The sequence below is a fragment of the Cheilinus undulatus genome, linkage group 8, assembly GCF_018320785.1.
Source record: "Cheilinus undulatus linkage group 8, ASM1832078v1, whole genome shotgun sequence".
Classification (NCBI taxonomy): Eukaryota; Metazoa; Chordata; class Actinopteri; order Labriformes; family Labridae; genus Cheilinus; species Cheilinus undulatus.
In genome coordinates, this window is record NC_054872.1 from 18823068 (window position 1) to 18841555 (window position 18488).

The 18488-nt window shown below is 40.0% G+C and overlaps 1 protein-coding gene across 7 annotated transcripts in view; it reads right to left on the minus strand.

Annotated features, from left to right (window-relative positions):
- cobl (cordon-bleu WH2 repeat protein) overlaps positions 1-18488 on the minus strand; it is a 99095-nt gene that overhangs the window by 34477 nt on the left and 46130 nt on the right. The window lies entirely within an intron of this gene.

Here is an 18488-nt window from a genome sequence, read left to right on the forward strand (position 1 = left end):
ATGTTGTGTATCTGTGTGTGTGTGTGTGTGTGCGTGCCAGTGATAATAATAGCAGCCGAACTGTCTCAACGCTGTGAGGGCATCGAGGTCAAAAACATCCTAACAGTAGGCTGGAAGACAGTTTGCTTGTAGAGTGTCTGTGTGTGTTATAATGAACATGTGAGGGCATGTGGCATACGTGATGAAAACAGTTTTGTGTAAAAAGTTTGAACAATGTGTGGTGAGCAGGGGGGTCAAAGAAGAGGCTAGCTGAGGATAAGGAGATGCACGACTGACCCAGTTCCATTGTGGTCCACTTTGTCCTACTAACCCACTAACATTTCATGTTTTTCTACACTTTTACATATTTTTATGGACATGTTTATGTACTGCAGACAGTAAGTGCTGGATCTTGGTTAAGAAGAGTATATTTGTTACAGTGGTGTAAGCAACAGAGGGGTAATTTTGTTTGTAATGACTAAGCAGTATGGTATGGTAAGCTTTCTATAGGCAACACAGCATTTAGCTAGGAATAGATCAAGCTATAAAGCTCTATCCACAAAATCGGACAGAACATGGGTACCAGTTTACTCCCACACAGCTATTTAGTTTTGCAAGAAGTGGAAAACATTTAAAGAATTACACAGATACACTAAACTGCCCTCATCATAGGGCCAACATAGGACTTATTTGTTTCCTCAACATTTGGGGCTTTTCCATTACATGGAGTGGCTCGGCTTGACTCTGCACGGCCGCCCAGCGCAGCTGGGGATTTGCTTTCTCCACCACAACTGAGCTACCCATTTGAGGGCGCGTCTAGAGCTGATGACGCAGTGTTTTCAGCCCGCCTTGATCTCTCTTCGCTGTGTGGTCTGAATGACTTTACATCGTTTCAAAGCAAAAATCAAACTGTAGACCGACAGCGCTGCAAGCTGCTCTTTTCACATTCTCTCTCACCCTCTGTCTCTCCCCGTCTCCCTCTCCCTCTATCCGCAACCAGTAAATGAACAATAATTCACACTTATCATCAAAGGAGAGAACTTTCCTGCATATAAGTTAAACAACAGTCTCCTTATTATTGATTTGTGGGTCTCTAAAGAGCAGAAAATTAACACAATCATATTTTTGGATTGGGCAGTGAGAACGGCATGCTTTACTTGCACCAGAATAAATTAAAAGACTGACTCAGTCATGGGCTAAATGTTTCAAACATCTCCAGCATTTTATTTTTTTAAAGTCTAGAATTCATTTGTCTATAAGAAGCGGAAAGGGTCAAACTGTTGTTATTAGTAGGTGCAGAAAAGGTGTATACCTGGATCTGCGCCTGGTCTTTCCTGATCCCACTTGTCAGTGTAAGAAGCCGTGCGCAACTATCAGGCCTAGAATGCACGAAAATCTCAATTTTTGGTCTTGTGTCATAAATATTAAATCAGTGAATGCTGACACCGCTGTAATAGAGTTATGGACAGCTGGAGCAGAGGAAGGGATAAAACGTATCTCCCCCGTCTCCATGTGGGATGAAAAGTTATCATGGAGGGGTTATCAGTAGCAGAGGTGGTAAACGTCCCCAGTAAATCGGTCCCTGCGAAGTGCTACGACGTCAGTGTGGCACGCTTGAAGGTGGGGCTGGCCTGCTGAGCAGGGCCAAACTTGTGATGAAAATGCAAATCAGCACGGCTTGGTTTGGCTCAGTGCAGCAAAAAGCTGTAGCGGAAAAGCCCCAATTGCCTCAAAATTCCCTTTTCTGTGATGCATGCTGTATTGAAGAATAAATTAATTTTTCCGCTATGAGGTATAATTGGTCAAGTAAGCACCATTGTAGTATTTGTACAAGGATGCTAATGTCCCCTAACAACAACAAAGCAATCCAACCTTTTATAGAAGTCTTTTCAGTGTAGAGTTAGTAGTCATGCATGATTTGGCTGCTTTGTAACCTGGCTTCTAAGTCAAGAAGGTATTCTCACATGCTCCTTACCGATATGTATATAGATGCCAATGTTACGCAACTGACATAGCTGTAAATGCTGTGACGCCAGTGCTGGCACAATTAACAAACATAAAGCCAACAAATGGCAGCAGATGCTAAACTGAACGATGCAGCGTACACCTCCAACCAAAACAAGTTACCGGTAACATGCATGCATGAGAGTGTCCATCTTCTGCCAGCGAGACAGAATACAGATACTGGATTATTTCAGGCTTCTTCAAACAACAGAAAGTCTGTAGTGGGACATGAGCCATGCAATAAGCAAGTTGTGCAAAAAACAAGGTAAAATTCTGCAGTAACACCAATCGTCACCAGGCCAATCAACAGATTGGCTCTGCTACACTGTGTTAATGTATGCTGTCACATCCACACCTAATCAGGATCACAAGATCACAAGCAAGACTTGGGCCCTACAGTAGTTGATAATGAAGCTTCATGCAGTTGCTTATTGAGTGTGAGTAACGCTGTTAAATCCCCACTTCCTGGTTCATTACAGAAACTGCAGTGCCTAAGGTTTATGCAGCTATAAAGCAGCAAGGTATTCTTGCAAATACAAGTGGACTTACAGTAAAGTTCCTCTGTTTCTTGATATGTATTTACCAACTAAATTACTACATTAGGCTGGATATAATCAGAAAATACTGGATGTATCTTGCTTTAACTAATTAGATACTTGAATGGGACACAACGGCAAAAATTGAAAGAAACAGCCATAGCTTTTACATCCATACTGTTGGCACTTTTTCAAAAAATGCAAGAAGAGGTGACCTGATAACACTAGTATACTACATGTACAATGAAGTTTGTATCATTTCTATCTTACTCTAACCCTCAAAATAAAAGAGTCTGGCTTTCAAAATATATCCATCATTTGCTTTCATTCTTCACATTTAAAGACAAATTTCAGCACACAGACAACACCGACCACAGCCAATTACATACACAAACTCAACCACACATTCTGATGCAGCCACAGTTGGTCTAAGGTTGACACAAGCACGCACACGCTTCATTTGTGTGCCCCATCTGTCCTGGCTGGTTTCATACACAAGATGTTTTGACAGCTTCAAGTGCAAATAGATCCTGTCTTACATTCATAGCATGACAGGGTGACGTGTCCCCCTATTCCAGGCCCCTAACTCACACTTTCACAATCCTCAAGGTCAGTGCATAAAAATAGAGGGGCTTACAGTTATTTACAGTTATTCCCAGTACACTTACATTACAACCACAATGCCAGGAAAACATAAAAGTATGCAGGTTAACCCATACATATAAATATGATCTATGTTGGTAGAAAGCCTGTGTGTAACACGCAGAGATTTGATAACAGGAAAAGGTTAGGTTAAAGATTTTTAAAAGATTTAAAATGTGTGTCAAAAGCTATACTATAAGTTAATTGACACTCACACTCACAAAGTTACATATCATCCCACATGGTCCATAGGGGCCATCAAACATAATTGCCAACACCTATAGCAACACTAATACCCCCAGTCAAGGTTATTGAAGTGGGGGTATTATATGTTTTTTCAAGGCTTTACACCATCTTTCTGATACCCACGTAGTAGCTTTACATGGTTTACAGCTTGAAAAACTCCTCATGTTTCTCACACTGGCGTCCTGAAAAACCCTTATTTTAACCTCCATCTGAAATGCTTTGTTGTCGCTGCTGTCTCTTTAACTCCCCCCCGCTCCACGGACCTGCTTTCCTCCGACTGACCGATTTTCCTGGAGGCTGGCAGGCGGCAGGACTTAATGTTTTGTGCCCGCACCCTCTCATGTGGCTAATGTTGTTATGCTAGTAGTTGAAAACTTTGAATGAACCGGTCTGACTGAGTAAAATATGGCAAATTTTGATATACGTTCATACGTGTACAGCAGCAGCGAAGGACAGAGCAGGACGTATCTGTTTGGTAAGTGTTTAATTACTGTGTTTCAATGGCTAAATGGCTAAGAGGCCTTGTGAGGGCGGTCTGTTCCGCTTTGCCGGCAGCACAGACGGACCACGAACCAGTCAGGAGATAATACTGCAATGACCTCATCAGTTTGCTCCATCGAAATCTCGTCTTAGGAGAATCTCGGAGAGATATTCAAAGAACCCTTTTTATCAGTTTACACACTAATTCCAAGATTTCTGCCAAATACATTTATCTTGCGGTTTGAAAATTTGCATTCGTGGAGTATTTTTATGTTTTAAAAATCGGAAAAGTATAATACCCCCTCTTTAATGTTAACTAAAACTAACAAAATAACTAAAACTATAAGTATCTTTCAAAATAACTGAATCTAGAATAAAAATTAGACTTTTACAAAAAAATGAAAACCAACTACGACTGTTTTGTGTGTTTACAAAATCAACAAAAAAATTTAGGCAAAGTATGCTTACTTTAAGTCTTTGACAGTGGCATACTAACTGACATGTACACTCAAGCCTGGCCTGTTTTGATTGGTCAATACTTAACACTAGTGATGCACAGTTTGCTGGTGAAACAGTTAAATTCAAGTATCAAATTAGGTGGTGCAACATTTACGAGACAGCTATACTATCTTTTGATATGAACACTAACCTGACATTCCAGTCAAACATTCTTTGAAACTGTAATGAAGCCTCAACCACTAGTAGCTGCTGTAGGACTGGGCGATATGGCCTAAAATCGATATCCCGAAATACTTTTGCTATATCCCGATACACGATATATATCGCGATATTTTGAAATGGCCTCTCAGCAGCTGTATAATGTTTAATTCAGCCCCAAATGACACTAGTTTGGTGATAAAAATAAACTGTTCTATTGGATTTTTAATAAAACTGTTTGTAGAAAGTAAAAATCAATATAAAGTCAAATTTAGCAGTTTTATTTTGAAAAGGACTTCATTCGATCTTTTACTAATAAATCAAAAATACATAAATTATGAAACACTTGGTATTTTACAGTGTATGGAAAGTCCTGAAATGTTTTATGCATTATGTTTACTATTGCTGACTATAAAATGATTATTTCCCTCATCAAGTGTGAATCAAACCTACACAAAACTCACCAATCCTGCATGCAGTAAATGGCCAAAATCCCGCAGTCGAGTCCTCCATTCAGGCTCCCAGCTGTGATTATATTAGTCCATTATCTGTGCTGATGAATGCTGGACCAGTTTCTGACAAGTTCATAACATGAGAGTGTCTTTAGACCTTTCCAAGAAACTCTCCTGTGTGATCATGGGGGAAAAAGCTTGTCTGGAGGCGGGAACATTTTACTCGTTGTCATTGTTTTGAACTGTAAGGCTGAGATAAGTCTCCGTTGTTGTGGAGATCTGGATCACATTTGTCCGTTGCTGGGCCGTCTTCTCTCTGACCTGTAGGACTCTGGCAGGGAGTTTTCAGCAAAATGCTCGCACCCAGGCAAATCTTGTATTCTAGGTTAAGTGTCTTTTCAACAACACTGGGCTCATGTCTTTAGCGACGTGTTGTGATACTGCCGCCGTTATCTCGGAGTCATCTTGCGGCGTATTTTAATGAATACCACGTGAGTTCTACTTCTTCCTTTTCAAAGTTGAACGACTGCTCAACGCTGCAGATCCAGCGTTGTTTCTGTCTCTAAAGTCAGCTAACTCCCCGCTAACTAGCCACGCTGCTGTGTTAACCTTCCTCTTCCTGGGGGACAAAAGCCGGGATACATCGAGTATACTCTATATATCGCCCAGCCCTAAGCAGCTGTAGCTTCAGTCAATAGCCATTGCCTTCCTGTCAGAGCTTTCCTCACAGCACTTCGGCAAATATAAACATGAGAAACATGTCATAGGAACAGCATGGTAGGGCAGAGATACAAAATGGAAATAAAGTTGTATGTAGGCTGTTGATGGTTATACTTTAACCAAATTAAGCACAATATTAATCTGCAAAGACAGCAAAATGCTGGCGCAGCTAGGTGCTACCTTTAGCCATGCTCTACTCGACACACCAGCCTCACATCATGCACCCACTGACACAATGGCAAGACAATGGGTCTTGAGTTGTATTCAAATGTAAGATTTGAATAAATAAAATGAGGATCTGAATGCATTTCTAAAATTGTATGTTGGTTACTTTTTCTGGCCCTTTTGGGTTTCACCCCCAACATGTATCCCATTCTACAGAAAAACTAACACTAACACTAAACTAACAAACCAGCAGTGAAAACTAAATAAAACTAAAACAACATGGAAAACAAAAGTGGTCCGGTAATAATTAATACAATGATAATGATTCTGCAGTATGTAGTAGTTCTGATGTGTTTATACATTATAGCATTGTTAATATATACAGTGCTTAACAAATTTGTTAGACCACCTGTCTCAGAGACCATCCAGCATCATGAAGTGCTTTAATGCGGACTCTCTCATTTTCAGTGAGCTCTCCACATTTTACCATTTTGAACAAGAATGAGGAATTTCAAACTGAATTGACCTTTTTATACCCAAATTTTAGCCGGCTCACTGGGCTTCTCTGAGAAGTCAGAAATGAATGAAGCATAACATTCAACCACTGAAACTATTTTTTCTGTTCAGGAATGCAAGTAAATAACTATAATTTGACATATTGATCAAGAAATAATAATGTGCTTTACTATTTTTTTCAGTTTTTTTTAAATCAGTAAATGTGAAAATTCATGGATAACAATAAAAATGATATTCTAGCATTAAAAATATCATTTCGGTTAAAGAGCTTCTACATATTGGTGTATTAACCATTGCAAGAACATAAAAAATGATTTTGATCATTACCAGTGCTGTTAATTTAGGGCAACTGAGGCATAAACCTTACTTTGGGTGGTGGTCTAATAAATTTGTTAAGCACAGTATATACATACATATATATATATATATATATATATATATATATATATATATATATATATAATATCTTACATCAAATTCCCTTTCCAGATGTATATGAAATGTACACGGCCTGCTGTTTTCAGCTGTAGCTTAATTTAATAAAAACATAGGATGGAGGATGAGAGGAAAACAGGCGAAGGGTTGCCTGTTTGTTTTGGCAGAAGAAGCCATCTTTCCTTTGCTTCCAACTGATTCAGAAAGAAGTGTTTTTGTTCCCTCAGATTATGTGGACAGATACTGTGGAACATGTGGCAAACGAGTAAACATCCCTCTCTACGTCGATCCAAACCTCAGTTGACATCTCACATCAGGAACACCCAGATTACCTTCCTTTTTTTGTCTTTTTACTGCTTTTCTTTCACCCTCCCTTGTTTTCCTCCCTTGTTCTTTCACAGGTTCTTATCCAAATGAAGCTAATCCTATTTAACCACAATGCAACAGGGACTAAATGCAATTAAACCTTTCAAAAATATGGCTGACGGTCTTTGTTTATGTAGTTAAAAGGGGGATGTATTCACCGGGTGAAGCAGTGACCAGATGACAAGCGTTGTTAAAGGGCCAAAACAAAGGGTGTGGAAGAAAAGAAAATGTGATACCAAGGGAGAGCAAGAAATAAGCAGAGGGATAGCAAAACATGCAAAACAATAACATTTACAGGAAAATGCATAAGTGATCACAGATCTGTTGGCAACCTGTGCTCTGTCTCGCTGATTAACCAGAGCAGTGCATTAGTGCGATTAAAGTAAGCAACCATTGATGAAGACTATGGGACTGATGGATGGCTGTGGAAAACAAACCTCCCTCTGCTGCCAACTTTCTCATTTTTACAGAGTGACGGATCATCAGGAGGAAAAAAGTAGCCAGCTAGATCAATCAGGAAGCTTCACTGATAGAAATACAAAAATTAATTCATGAGGTGACGTGTGAACATGTGAGGACTGTTTTAGGAAGAAACAGGAGCAGTGATGTTGTTTGACTAAAACCTTCCCCTGCATACATAGAGTTCAAATATATAAATCTGCACTAAGATGTGCAGACAGTTGTATGGGACACAAGAATAAGTCATTTGGACCAAATAGAAACCATACTGAGGAGTTTATCAAACTAGACGTCTGCCCTAGTGTTGCAAACAGCCCTGTTTAAAATCTAATCAGCAATCTCATAACAATGTCACAATCCTCTGAGGAAACTCTTTGTCTGATCTGATGACCGGTTTTCCCTCGACAGCTTTAATCTCACACACTTGCAGCATTGTTTCTGCAACCGTACTTCATTTGTTTCCTACCAGCTGTGAGGCAGTCATCACAGTGAAATTCCCACCTCAGGGCCCACTTCCTCGGCAAGCAGATGCAATATGAATTATTTGGCTTTGTTGATTGGCTGCATTATGAATCAATTTCTTTTTACATTTCTTTGCATGTTGTCAAACAAAACCCTGCAAGCCACTGAATTCCTGGGCAGGTATTTTTTTTTTCTTCAGTAAGCTGACCATTTTTTGCTTTGATGTTTTGGAAAACTTTCTCTCAAATATAGCCATTTTGTCGTGAGTCCACATATTTCAGTTGAAATGAAATATGGGAGCAGTTAAAGTGCAATAAAACTGAGAGTCTATATTTAGTTGTAAGGAATACTTCTGAGAATATCTGCAAACTTCTCATTCGTTTTCCACCTTCTGCCTTTAAATGCAGCTTGTCCTCTGTTGAACTTTTCCCTTGTTTAGTCCTCCTCCTGCAAGGTAAGGGTGTGCCAACGAGATTTCATGCTGTCCTGGCTTTTGGAAATATGATCCCAAAACTAATGCATTGCTAATGTTGCACAACCTAAACACACACATGTTAAGCCTGCAAAACCACACAAGACCTCATTTTACCTTACGTTCACTTTCTGCTTCTGTCCATGACCTTCTAAGTGACTCAGTTCCTCTCTTTTGCTGTTAATCCTCCCTCTTATTCATTGGTTCAGCTGCTCTGTGTTTATCTTTCAGTCCTCCTTCACCTACAAATATGGGCAGAAAAGCACTGAAAAAGCACCTTCTGTTGCTGTGCAGTGAAGCACAAAGCTCAGAACTTCTCAGAACTCCTTCCTTTCCAAACCACAATAACAGATAGCCTATCACTGCTGTGTTTCCCTGAACACTATGTTCCAAAACATCATTTAATTCACTGCAGCTCTCATACACAGACTGTTGACAATTCAGCTGAAGAAACAAAGCTGTAAACTTTCTCTTCCTCAAAGACGGCTACAGCATGCACAAGCATCTGATTCCCTTACAGTGAAATACGACTTTACACCCCTCCAGGAAGACTGTGTCATCTGTTTTTAGTGCTGTTGCTATTCTCATTCTCATTCTCACTGCTGTATATAGAAACGTTTCCATCCGACATCAAAAAGGTCAGAGAACGACTTCCATTACTGTAAATGAAACACGATCTTGAAATGAGGTGTCAGGCTTGTTATGTCAACACCTTGATGACATGAATCCATGCGGTGTAAAAAAAAGGATAAAATGCACAAATAAATGAAATGAAAGTCACTTCCTATCACAATTATTTTTTGTTTGAATAACTAAACAACTCTACGGTAATCCCAAACAAGAAAACCAACTGCTTTCTAAGCAGTACCTGGAAAAAATCATTTTCATCAGAAATGCTGGTAAAAAAAATTGTGTCAAAGTTAGTTTAGAAAAATGATCCCAACAAAAAACAGCATTTAAGTCTTAAGAGAACATGCATAATGATACCACTAGGTCAAGTGTTAACAGATGTTTTACATAAAGTTCTATATTTAGGTTTTACGTTATGTAGATTCTTGTTGAAGTGAATCAAACAACTGCCAAACTTGTTCTGCTGTAATTATTTTCTCCATTTCATCATAGTTGTTTATGATAACATTAATATGGTCAGTCTTTTATCATACATGGTTATTGCTGCTAATGCTGTGTACTGTTACAATTCTTATTGACATATGGAAGAAAACAGGAATATAGATGAATGGCCAAAACAGCCATAGATCTTTCTTACTCATCGTGATGCTTAGATCTAAGTTCTTTAAAAAGTGTCTTAAGATAACATTTGTTATGAACTGGTGCTATACAAATAAAGACTGATTGATCAACAGTTAGTTAAAAGTGTATAAAACCTGACTACCAACATTAAAATAAGAACAAAAAACGTTTAGTTACAAAGATGATTTTCCTCAACAACAGCAATCTGGGTTCAAGTTTGAATATTGGCTCCTTTGTACAGGGCCATGAAAAAGTATTTGCCTCCTCTCTGATTCCTGACTTTTTTGCATATTTATCACTTAATTGTTTCAGATCATCAAACTAATTTTTTTATTTCACAAAGAAAAACCCAAGTACATACAAAATGCAATGTCTGAATGATTATTTAATTTTTTAAGGGGGGGGGGTCCAAACCTAACAGCATGGAAGACTACATAAGACAGACAGTGAAATGTTAAATAAATAAATATATAAATGAATAAATAAATGCATGCATACATAAATAAATACTTGTGCACATACTTATACATGTCTTGATGTATAAGTTGATGGCCCAATAATTTACCATTGGTTCTAGAATAACTCTGAAGGGATTAGGTCCCTGCTAATTATAAGAGTGACATTAATCCATCTGTTTCTCTTGTTATTCAAATGACCACTGAGTGATCCCTGCCTCTCCTGAGGCTATTTTTGGTATCTAGCTTTGTTAAAACAATCTTCTCATCATGACAGCTTATGTCTATTACTTTGTCTTGTAAGTCACATATGCTTGTCTGCCTAAGCTCATTCTGCACCGAGTAGGGTCTCTCTAATGAGGACAGTCGAGAGCTGTCCTCAGATAACTTAGCTATCATGTTCCTACACTCTCATACACTCAAACACATATATATCTCTTATAAAATGTACACAGTCTCTACATAAGCTCAAGGTGGCTGTCACTGCATGAGGCAGAATTGCGAAAGTGTATCTAGTGCAAGACAAGCCTGAGTCAGCAAAACCCAATAAATATAAGTATACAAGAAAAACAAATGATAGGTTATAAATCATGTGTGAGCTCTGCGAGGCAAGATGGCCCACTTCCAGCCCATCCCTGGTTGACAAACCTGTATCTGCACTATGATTTTTTGAGAGTATTGCGTGACATCTGTTTTCCCTTGAGCTTGAACTTTTTAAAAAGGATGCACTCCTTAACTGACATGCAAACATGTCTCTTAGTGTAGGTTAATACTGCCCCTGGCAACTCTCCACGACGCCAAATTACATGCAAATTTGGAAGTACAACTTAGACTTTGATTGTGATTTGATTTGTTTTGACATGTACAATTGTTCAACTGATCCAAGTCATGCACAGCTCTTTAATGCCAATGCCCCTGAGAAAGCCTCCTGATAAGACCTGGCTTCTATGACACCCTTCACTTCAATGAAATTAAATCCTTTCTAATCACACGCACACAATAAACACAAGCTAGGCTACTGCTAATCTGTCCTTAGATGACGCCTGCAAATCACTTATGTCGTCCTTACCAGACAACAACCTTATATCACTTTCAACAGTTCTTCAAAATCTTTATTATGACAGTTATTTTTTTGTATTTTTAGGCCTATTGCAACACTGTTATTCCTTTAAGGATACATCTTTATCAAAAATCAGCCCTCGAAAGCAGATGGGTGAAACAGGAGAGGTTACAATGTTACAATGTTACAATGTCATTTAGCAGACGCTTTTCTCCAAAGCGACGTACATTTGAGAGCAAGAACAACACAAGCAATGATCTAGACAAGAAGAAACAACATCAGTAAGCGCCATCAAGTGCTTCAGGTTCAATTGGACGCAAGTGCTGCCGTGTAGAGTTTAAGGCAGAGTACCTAAAATATACGTTGTTTATGTAGTTTTTTTTTGTTTTGTTGTTTTTTTTTTGTTTTTTTTTGTTTTTATGTTTTTATTTTTTTTTTTGTTTGTTTTTAGACATCAACAATGAATCAAGGAAAATGTGGGATCACTAATCGCCATTCATTAGGCTTCACAACAACTATTTACCAAGTACCAAGTGCTGGATCATTCCCAAAGAGCTGGGCAAAGAAATCCCAGAAGTAGAGCAGGACAGTGCGAGCTAACTATAGTTGGGAAACTCATTCAACCACTGGGGACAGCAGTGGAGAATAGTCTGGCTGAGACTCAGTCTACTACTGGGGACAACAGTAGAGAATTGCCTAGCTAAGTGCAAAGTGTTCTCTGAAGAGCTGGGTCTTTAGCCTTCTCTTGAAAGTAGACAGGGAGTCTGTAGATCGAATGGAGTTGGGTAATTCATTCCACCATTTAGGGACAACAGAGGAGAAGAGTCGAGCTAGTGATTTAGGAGCATGATGTGCTGGAAGTACCAGGCGCCTTTCGCTGGCTGAGCGTAGTGGGCGAGAAGGGGTGTAGACCTGGATGAGGGACTCCAGGTAAACAGGAGCAGTTTTAGTTACTGCTTTGTAAGCAATGATTAGAGTTTTGAATTTAATGCGAGCTGCAACTGGAAGCCAGTGTAGAGAGATTAAAAGAGGCGTGACATGAGCTCTCTTGGGTTGGTTGAAGACCAGACGTGCTGCTGCGTTCTGGATCAACTGCAGAGGTATAACTGTGCATGCAGGTAGGCCTGCCAGTAATGAGTTACAGTAGTCAACACGTGATATTATAAGAGCCTGTACTAGGAGTTGTGTAGCATGCTCTGTCAAGTAGGGTCTGATCCTCTTGATGTTGTAGAGGGCGAAACGGCAGGACCGAGCAATCGAGGCCACATGGAGCTTGAAGGTTAGCTGGTCATCAATCATGACACCCAGATTCCGGGCTGTCTTAGTGGGCAAGAGATTATTTGATCCAAGCTGGATATTGATCTGCGGTTCCATAGTGGGACTGGCTGGGATGATAATGAGCTCAGTTTTGGGCAGGTTGAGCTGAAGGTGACGTTCCCTCATCCATTTAGAAATATCAGCAAGGCAGGATGAGATCCGAGCTGAGACAGTTGTGTCATCAGGTGGAAAGGACAGGAATAGCTGTGTGTCGTCTGCATAGCAGTGATAAGAAAAGCCATGGGAGCGGATGATTGCACCAAGTGAGGTGGTGTATATTGAGAAAAGTAGGGGACCAAGCACAGACCCTTGAGGCACCCCTGTTGATAAGCCATGCAGTTTAGACACTCCTCCCTTCCATGATACTCTAAAAGATCTCCCTGTGAGGTAGGACTTAAACCACTGTAGGGCAGATCCTGAGATACCAAGTGAAGAGAGTGTGGAGAGGAGGATTTGGTGGTTTACTGTGTCAAAGGCAGCAGACAGATCCAGCAGTAAGAGAACTGAGGACTGACCAGCTGCTCTGGCCAAGCGAAGTGATTCCGTTACCGACAAAAGTGCAGTTTCAGTAGAGTGGCCCCGCCTAAAGCCAGACTGATTCTGATCAAGTAGATCATTGTTCTGCAAATATTCTGAGAGCTGGTTGAAGACTGTGCGCTCCAGTATTTTTGATAGGAATGGGAGAAGTGAGACCGGCCTGTAATTTTCAACCAGGGCTGGGTTGAGAGTGGGTTTTTTGAGCAGTGGTGTAACCCGCGCTTGCTTGAAAGCAGCTGGGAAAACACCTGTGGACAGAGAGGAGTTAATGATACAACTCACAGCAGGGCTGATTGTGGGCTCAATCGCCTGCAAGAGATGTGATGGTATCGGATCGAGGGGACAGGTTGTGGGCTTAGAGTCAAGCAGAAGCCTGGTGACCTCGCTCTCACTTAGTGGAGAGAATGAGCTAAGTGATGCATCACTAGCTGGTGGCAGAAAACTGAGTTGGACAGGCTCAGAGAATTGGTTGCTGATGGCACAAACCTTGTCAGTGAAGTAGGAGGCGAACATGTCTGGAGTCAACATACTGGAGGGTTGTGGGTTTGAAGGAGAGAGGAGCGAGTGTCCTGCACCCCTGTATAACCTTGCAATATGTGGACGTGCATGAATATACATGAGACTTGGTAACAGTTCAGAGAAGACACAAGAGAGAGAGGGAGAAATCTATTATTAGCCTAGCCATCATCCTGCCTCAGATGACCTTCCAGACTTCTGTTCTATGGAGGCGGCCTTGTGACTCTCAGTAGTGTCTCACAATTTCAGCACTGGTGTCTAGTGTAACTCCTAATCTAACAGGTGGGCTGAAAAATTACTGTCTGACTGTGCAACAACAATCTGCAACACTAAAAACAATCCATGCAGCAAGAGGAAGCTCTTATATGGATACATATTGCACTGCTAAAATAATATGAAAGACTTCTACAGTCATGGACGAGTATTTGCACCTCTGGAATTTTTCCAGAAAATACACCATTTCTCCCAGAAATTGTTGCAATTACAAATGTTTTTGGTATACACATGTTTATTTCATTTATGTGCATTGGAACAACACAAAAAACAGAAGAAAAAAACAAAATTGACATAATTTTGCACAAAAATAAAAAATGGGCGGGACAAAATTATTGGCACCCTTTGAAACTTTGGGTAAATTGTTTTATTTCAAGCATGTGACGCTCATTTAAACTCACCTGTGGCAAGTAACAGGTGCTGGCAATATAGAAATCCCACCTGAAGCCAGTTAGAATGTATAAAAGTTGACTCAATGCCAATGTAACCAACTGAGCTATCCAGCATCTCAGCTGGTAGGTGAGATGCTGGATGCTGCAGCAGAGGAGGGCAGAACTTTCCTCTAAGTGGGGGAGGGCCAACCAAACCTGGGGTGGGTGTTTAGGCCCCTGGTGAGGTCTCTAGATGTAAAATCTGAGATTGGCTTGTTTCAGCACACACTTTCTGAAAGGTGGGAAGAGAGGGGGAGAGGGAATGGATTTTTCTGGTACTTGAGGGGATTGTGAACAGGCCAGGGGCACATATTTGTGTTAGAAAAGCCTGAAAAAGGGATTTTTGCATAATATGTCCCCTTTAATTTAAAGAATCATCTTATGTGGATGTAGACGGGACAGCTGTGGCTGAGACGACAGACTCACTCAGTGATAGTCATTTCTTAACTGGAAGGTCAGAGCCTTGATCCCCAGCTCCTGTAGCTACCTGATACAATTTCACTGGAGAAATTCAACCCCAAATTTTTCCCACTACTGCTTCAGTGCCATGTACTGTTAATGGATATGAACATGTTAAATGAGAGTAGCATGGCTGATGGTGAAAAAAAATATGAGCTGGAACTTTTTCCCGGGTGGGGGATGTATACATAGGAAGGCCAATAGCGACAAAAGTACTGGATCTGACTGCAATATAGTAAAAGTTAATGGTCACGAAATGATGTAACCGCCTAATTTGCATACTCAGCAGTATGCATTTAACTGTAATGGACGCTGCAGGAGAGAGGAAAAACGTCATGAGAGAGAGAGAAAAAAGTGAGTTAAAAGAACTTTAATATGTGTAGAACTACAAATGAACATGCTTCTGTTGATTCTTGTTTTTATAGCGTCACAATTCCAATCCTCCTCCTTTCGCTAGTAGGCCTAGTGTGGTTGATGGACAGTGTCAGTTATCTTTATTGACTCAGGACTTGACGTCAGGCTGTCCCGCATAAACAAGCTCTCAAAAGTAGTTTTTTTCACAGCAGTCAAACGCCGCTATGCTGAAATTCCGGCGCAGTGCCAGAACACTATCACCCCTGGAGTAGTTACTAGGGCTAGCACCCTCCAGTCAGCTGGTCAATCAGTTAATTGATGAGCTTTAGTTGGATCAAAATCTCACAAGGCAGACAATGCCAGAAAGAGAAAGAGAGTGAACAGCAGAGGGAGTGAGAGAGGGAACTCACAGTGATGGGAGATCTAGCTAGACAAAGCAGTGACAAAGAGTAATAATATTTTATTTCATGTTGTTTCAGTGTGGTTACTCTTCAAATAACTGTGAAAATATATAATAATATATATAATAAATGTGCTGAAAGGTCCCTTTAGCATCACATTTAAATGCACATATTAACCTCAGTGTCTGTTTCAGACAGAGAGCAGAGGAGAGAAAAAGTAATTTCTTATGGTCCCTGAAGTTTTTCTCTGAACTCCAACCAATGAACTCATTTTCAGTTTACCTCTGTAAACAAACCTACGTTGCATTCTGTCTGGTGTTCATGTTCAGAAATGACACAGCACAGGCTGGAACAACAGGGTCCTGTTACCGTTGTTGTTATACAACAACAATGAAGAATTATCTGACGTCTTTTGTGTAGTTATTGTTCTGCGATACGAGGATAGGCTGGTGCATGCTAGTCGGCTCTGAGTCAGTTGTTATTCCAGTACAACATAATGAAGTTAAAATGATTATCATGCGGCCAAATGGCATAATGTTCATTTTAAGTTTATTTGGAGGGTTCAAAAAGAACAGTCATTGATTAGGCTGATCTATATGTAATGTAGAGGTTTTTTTTTTCATTCAAAAACCAATCAATGGTGCATATGGGTGGTAATACAGTAACACCGTATCCTGGGGTATTAAACAATGGCCATGGTATTGCTTTAATTACCATCATGAAGTTGGTGCTATATAATGAGCGCATGTTTGTAATAAATGCCATTACAATATGTATCCTTATCCACCAGCAGCACCACTGCCTGTGTGTGAAGATGCTTCCAACATGATAAATGAAATCCTGCTGATGATTTCAGGCCAAATTTGGCAAATGACGTACATGCACATATGTATACTGGCAAATGGATATATGGCATGGTGCTGGAATCACACCGGGTCTTCTCTAAAGTCAAACTGTTAAATTAGCCCCGCTCATTGATATGTGATCTACACAAGACACCTTCCACTCGATTGGTCAGATGGCCCATCTTTATCTGCATAAAAGCACACGCACATACTTTAAATTCCTAGATACTGTATGAAATTAGTGTGGATGATGGCATATTTCTTTTTATCTGTGGGGGATAAGAGTGCACAGGATTTTTTACACAGAGCGAGAGAGGAAGAAAGGTAAATGATCATTTTATCATCTGTCCTGACCTAACTCTGCTTGCATGTGAAGTTTTAAAAACAATGTTTGAACAATAAATCACATCCAGTGCCCCTGTAATTAACGTCATTCTTTTTAAGACTCTAAGCATTTTGTTAAAAGACTTAATAAAGCACCTGCAGAGCTGCACACTGCTGGTGTGTGTTTGCATGTGGTGATAATGCTGTAACCTTGCAAAGCAGATAGATCTGCCTGTTTCCATGTTTCTCACTGGCAAATCCATCTTGCAAAGCTCCCATCTGAACCGTTTGGGCCCAGTTAGAAAGTGACAGGACCAATCAGCGACAAGGGGCACGGTGGAGTCGTGATGTAAGCAAGCAGCAACAAGAGTCCGGGGCTGTTATGGCAGAAGAGATTAGCGCAGATGCTGCTAAAGCTTAGAACTTGACGACATTTCTTTGTTAAAAGAAGAACAAAGAACAGCAGTGAGTTGTTTTCTATTCAAAATGACATAAGTCATGTACTGACATGTCTATAGCTGCCATGGTTCGCATTATGCTGTTCTGTATCGGGTTCATTCCTCGGTAGCGGTGATGATGTCATGTATTTTGTTGCTCAGATTGGCCCGTAAAGATGTGACAGACAGAATGTTCATCCAATCACCCTCAAAGTATTTTTTTTAAAAGGCTCTGCCCTTTCCCAAACGCAGTCTATCAGTGGTTTCCCAGATGGATGTGTGAAACAAATCCATCTGGCATGTCAGGTTAGTAAGACTGGTAAAATTTGGGGAAAGTTTGGGGAAAGGATACCGCCCAATCCTAGGTGCATGGGTGTGATTAGGTATATCATGTTTTCTCTTTTGTTGACCACAGCCCTAGTTAATACCAATAAACACTTTAAAGAGCAGCCTTCACCATCAGTATTTGAAAGTGGTGTGAATGGGTAAGTGTGACCTTCAGATGACAAGTAAAAAGCTATTAAAATTCAATTCTAGTCACAATTTACTATTTATATGATGCCTCCAATTAGAATCAATGTACCAGTTTGTAGAATTGTTAATTATTATTTTGTTATGATTCTTTCACAGTTGTATTGAGTGCTCCTCTCCCACCCTCTCATCCCTGCTTCTGACTCTAACTTATGGCCTACTCTTTAAACAAAAGCAAAAGATCCCAAAATAAACTTAAAAAGAAATCTGTGATTATTTTTAGACTACATTAACCAAGGATAAACACACATTGAGTTTTAGCTGACACACTATAAACTTACATTAAATTGATTTAAAAAGGCATATTGGTTGTTACAATACTATCTAACATACTCTGAAATAAAGGAAAAAACCTTTAGATAGGGAGATATGATAAGGTTAATCACTGTCAATCTTTTGTGCTTCAAATGCTAAACTTGAACAATCTTTTCCAGAACACTGTGACTTTCTTTGCAGCACTTTGCCGTTTCATACATGTTTTCTGTTCCTCCATGCTCTCTCCAGTGCTGTTAATTCAGCTAAAGAGGAAAATATTGTTCTTCATGCTGTCCTGAGAAGAAAATTTGCTCCTGATAACATCCATCAAGGACACCAGTTTCTAAGAATAAACACAACTTATTATCAGAGGGAGATAGGACGGATGCTGGTCATCAAACAACATTTCCCAGCATGTTGTTTTAACACTATAATAAGACGGCAGGGAGCT